A 5,753-nucleotide genomic window follows, 5' to 3' on the forward strand; every position below is an offset into this window, starting at 1 on the left:
ACAATCAAACCATACTTCTTCTAGCGAGGGCTCACCACCATAAGACACAAGAGAGGGCTGCTTGACTGGCAGGTTCACACAAAGCATCTCCGCACTTGCACTATGCTTCTCTTTGACCTTCAGTGACATTGAACTCATATACATCTTTCTTCACTTCATCCACATGAAAAACATCGTAAGTTTCATACCTTGAAGATATAGACCATGTCTCCCAGGTGCCATCTATGTCTAAAACACTGCTGGAGCTTTGAGAGCTTTCAGACTCCTCTTCTGAACTTGTTGGTTCTTGCACCTCTTCTACCTTCCTCGTTGTTGGTTCTAGAACCAACATTTCTTCTTCAAGGCCTTTTATCACCTCGCCCTCTTGAGCAAGCAAACTGGGTGGCACTCTGAATATGCCGCTCTGCACCTTTTGAGCTCTTACTGACACTTGTTGTACCTCCTCTAGCTTGGCATCAACTTCACGTGCTTTGATCAAATGCATATAAATAAAAGAAGGAGTTTTTACCTCTTGATGTTCACTCATCTGTTTGAGCTTAGGTCCACTGGCTACCGTGATTGTAGACTGCAGCAATCCTGCCTCCATCTTCTTTTCCATTTTTTGACTCTTTGCTCTGGCAACTCTAACAGCTTCATCAAAGGTCCTTGTCTCTTTATAACCCACTCCCTCACGAACATAGGGATGCAAGCAAGATAGAAACTTTTCCAACTTAAAATATCCCACATTAGTTGCTTGGGTAGCAACCGCAAAATCCCCCCAATAAGCTTAAAATAAGATAGAAACTTTTCCAGCTTAAATATCCCACATTAGTTGCTTGGGTAGCACCCCAATAAGATAGAAACTTTTCCAGCTTAAATATCCCACATTAGTTGCTTGGGTAGCACCTCAATAAGCTTCAAATCTATCAACAAAGGCATTGATATTTGCACTTACATCCTGCTGCAAGCCTTTGATCTTTGCATCTACTTCCAAAGCCGACACCATCTTTTGATAACTTTGTAGAAATTGCTCGCAAAATCTGATACAATTTTTCTTGTGTGCACCTTCTAAATCATCAGACCAAGCTTTTGCTTTGCCTTGCAGCACCAAAGGTAGAGTTTGGAGCTTGCTTCATCACCAGGCATCCGCAGTATTGTCAGCATAAAGTACTTGAAATCGGAAATTTAATCATCTCCATCTTCATCTCCTTTGAACACCGGACCAAATTCCTGCTTCATCTTGATTCACGACCACTTGGTCAAGAAGCAATCAATGGATCCTGAGTGGGGGCACCACAAGATGGAAAGGGGGAAATGGGAAAAAAACCAGCACGTACATATGATAGCCTCTCTATAACTCAGTGATATCACAACACCCCTATCCCCTATTTAAGATATGCATAGAGACCCGATTTGTAAACGACTATTGTCCGATCCTGTACCCAACCAACCTAGTCTACACATCTCCATTGACAAAGCACACCATGATGGCTACTTCTTGTAACTCCTCAAATCACCATATAACCTGAGATAAGTAATAGAGAATAGGCTAACACATGTAGATATTTTCATGACCACTGGCACACGTCCACTCGACGTCAATCTTCTCAACTTTGTGGCATACACAAACACTTCGAGATCATCGGCATAGACAACATTCAGATAGAGAGTACCCGCACACAAGAGCCACTTAGATATGTGACACCCACATAATCATGTGTGTGAGGGAGAAAAAAAGATATATGTCCATTGAAACAACAAGAATATGGAGGTATTAGCATAAATTAGAGGAAGCAATACACTGACGGATCCTAATAACACATGCTTCTTGGTGTGACTTTTGGAGAATCATGATGGATAACAAACCGGAGAGCTTTGGCCAACCCTTCTCTCCTTCTCCGAGAACCCGGGGAGGTCACCTAATAAAAATGTAACCTATCACGTGAGTTCAACAGAAAGGTATTTAAAGTTCTTGAAACTTACAGAAATATATATACAGAAGGGCATTATTTTTTCAAATTTGAAAAAAACTTACAGATTTTAAAAGAAAAGGGTACATTATATTCCTAACAAAATTCACAGATAAGGGGTTTTACAAACATGTCTTGAACGCACGTGATATGGTAGTTTTACACATAGTGAACCCCCCGAGTCCGAGAAACCAAGCACATTAGAGTCAAATCTTTAAAACAACTTATCTTCAATTCGTCTTGGACCAACTTGATGCCCAACAAGCTATTGGCTAACAGCCATATCTGCCCATATGCGCACTTGGTGTATCCATGGGAGGTCCCACCTTCTCTCAACTCACGGCCCTGCTCTCATTGACCAACATTTAACCAGTAGCATCTCATGGAGGATTTAATTCCCTGCACTGGTCTATCCAATAGCGCTCCTCTCCATCCCTTTTGACTCCACCCTTCAACTTGAAGCTTTTGATCCTCTACAGTACAGCCCCAAGACCTCCCCTTTTCTGATCAACCTCTGTACTCTCCCCTTAACTTCTACAATATGCCGCTCCTTTGGTCGTGGCTCCTTCTAGCCACCCTAAACTTTGTATCCTAGCCCTCTCTCAGGCTCGTGCATTCTCCCACTCCTCCTCTGGTCTGTGCATGATGCTTTTCCTCCTTCATCTCTTGGCCACTCCTTCGGCTACAAGCCCCACACAACTAACAACGCCCTCGTCCCTGCTCTGGAGCTGCTCCAGAGCTCTCAGCTCTCGGCCTTCAATACCTGTCCACCTTGACGCGGTGTCGTGCCATGGCACATTCATAATGTGAAATTATAATATCTACCTCACTCTCAATGCTTTTGTTATGTGGGACCGAATGCCATAATGTACATAGTGTGATATAACGGTTGTATAGAACACATTGTTGCACATTTGATAAAAATGTCAACTGAAGTATTTTCAAGAACAATGTTTTCTTTGATGAGCCTCTGATTAACCATCTCATTATGAATTTGTTTGTTCATGGTCAGGTTGTCCTTGCTATCGTCTCTCTCCACCCATTTGTGTATGTTTCTAACCTTGCTACTCACATAGATCTTTGTCCAAAGTGTATCACCAACTTTAGCATCACAAATAAACGTGATAATTATGTTTAAACTTCTCAAACGCTCCAAGAGAAAGTTCTTTTGGGGATCACTTGAGTTGCATCACTCTTTCCATGGATGCACAACATACTTGCTATCCTCCACATCCATTCCTATAAATCTGTAATCCCAACCACTCAGATATTTGTCTTTTTATCACCACAAACTCTTGGAGGACAACTTCATGATACAAATTATACTCCATGTTTATGCTAGATTATACAAAGCAAGCACGTTACCTCCAGTTGCAAGAGCGACAGTAACATGTCGACGTGGTTAATTGAGCTCCTCTGATGTGACCTCTAGCAAGATGACATGAGTGCTACTCGCTTTTTGGATCTTCAAGGGCTTCGTTGCTGCTACTATGGGCTATGACGAGTCTACTCGCTACTTTGTTGTCTATAGCACACCTCCACTTCCCCCTGCCTCTCTAGCCTCCTCTAACTTTTCACGGATTATACATGTGTAAAGAAGTAGTTGGGAAACACTTTGTGTGTTGGAATGCATAGGAGATTCTCTCTGCCGTTTTCTTGCGGAGTACTAATGGTTCATCTTCTACCTCCCCCGCTTAGCCAAAAGTTTGCATAACTAGACACATGGAAACCAAAATCTCCTTCCCCGTAATAGGATACATAGATACATAATGAGTGATCTACATAGTGGGGGACTGGTCTGCTTGTCAGCTTGGCTTCCACACAATTGTCATTGACGGACATTTTATTTGTGAAGAGACCACCACAAATAAGCTTAATTCCAACCCATAGTTATTATAATTCATAGAAGATAATGGAATATGCTTGAAAATGTCTCGAGGTTCTCCATAAGAATCTCTTTCGATTTTTTTTATCATCATGTTTTTGTTTCAATCGCACAAATCCCTTTTTTTTATTGAAATGGGATATTAAGAGGAGATAGAGAAATGCTTAAAGTGAGCACCATAGGTTGATATAATTTTGCTAAAAACTACAAAGATGCCTACAATGCTGTTGCTGAATTTTCCAAATGGCAAAAGACAAAGGACATAAAGTGTATGAAGGATTATCTCAATTTGAGGAAATTTTGCATAGTAAGAAAACACCTATGTGAAAGGCCCTAAATTTGTAATCTATGTCTATGGGGAGATCCTTGCCCCCCCTTCCACATGGCGTGAGCTCCTTCATTCGACGTGTGTGCCCTTCAAACCCACCAGCGTTCAACGTGCCCAGAGAGAGAGAAAGAGAGAGAGAAATGAACATCGCGAAGAATGAGAGAGAGCGGCCGATGGCCGCCAGCTATACTAGTGTAATCTAAAATATTGAATAGGCTCACTATCCCCAAGGTGGTGTTTAAGGCTCTCTTGTGGCACTAAAATCAATGAAAAAAGCTTCGCCTTGCGGGAGTAGGTCCGTCCCCATACTCAGCTATATGGTTGGCTTTCCTTGCCAATACTACTCAAACCTAGTTGTCTTTGTCAATTATTTCCTTACTATCATAAAAATGTAAGGCATAAAATTCTAATGTTTGGGATGTCAAAGGTTTTGTGTAGTTAAGGAATTTAATTTATGGGCCGATGGGAGCTAGGTCCCAAGGACCAAAAGGGGCAATTTTGAAGTGATAATTTTTGGGAAGGGGGAGAAAATGATCGAAGAGAAGCTTCATCTGTGTCTCTCATCTACGCTTTGGAAGGTTCTAGCTCTCAACTAATCAAATGTCATTAGACTTAGACAATCAAACTATGTGTCATTAGCCTCTTCCTAGGTGAGGTGTCATGGGTTTAAACCGATCATTGCATAACGTCAAAGAGTTCGACTACAAGGGGAGTTATCTTGACACGAACTGTGGCTTTACAAGAAGCCACCCTTACAAAGCAGTAGATAGGGCCAACCTAAATAGAACCGAAGGAGCATAAGTTTAGTGTTAGGATCTTCCCTATACAACGGCACACCCTATGCTTTTATCATGAGTAGGCTATGTTGACCTTTATTTTATGTGGTTTCAAATTTCAATCTTCTTTTATATGGTTTTGAGATTGTCTTGAGCTTTTGGCTTCACAAAAATTATGTCACACTATATTGTTTTCTTAAAGCGCTTTGCATTTATTTATTTTTGAATGAAGCATGCTTGTACTAAAACATTTTCTTTGAGTTTGAAAAAGAAAAAGACTTTTGTTAAAGTAAAAGGTCTTACATGTCTTTAGCTGTTGTCTGGAGAAAGGGGACAAAACTATTGGTCATGGGACAAAACAAGCTCTCAAGGGGATCAAAACATAAATGGGTAAACCCAGTGTAGGTCCCCAAAACGTTGTTTTTAAGGGAACCCATTAATTAGTTTAGGGAGGGAAGAAAGGGAAGGGTGAGGGGGGCAGGCGGACTAGGGTAGGGTAGAGGGGGAGTATTTTTCTTTTTTAATGGTTAAAGGCACCCCAAAGAGCACCGTAGGCATGTAGCCTAGTGGTGAAGTTTGAACCTAATTCTCTACATGATGAGATCAAATCCTACAAAATTAGAGTTGAAATTAGAAATGGTTTTGAATTGTGAGTGGGTTGGAGATCCTAAAGCATCTTGGCAAGATTCTATGTTTGGGTTAAGTTTTGACAACACTTTATGGGTCTTCCCAAGTATGCAATTTAGAAAGACTCTTCTTTGAGTATAAACAAGAGCTATATTCCATGACTACCATATGCACTTTCTTTAAAGGCA

Source organism: Adiantum capillus-veneris, chromosome 18 (assembly GCF_014529385.1).
Source record: "Adiantum capillus-veneris isolate H3 chromosome 18, ASM1452938v2, whole genome shotgun sequence".
Lineage (NCBI taxonomy): Eukaryota > Viridiplantae > Streptophyta > Polypodiopsida > Polypodiales > Pteridaceae > Adiantum > Adiantum capillus-veneris.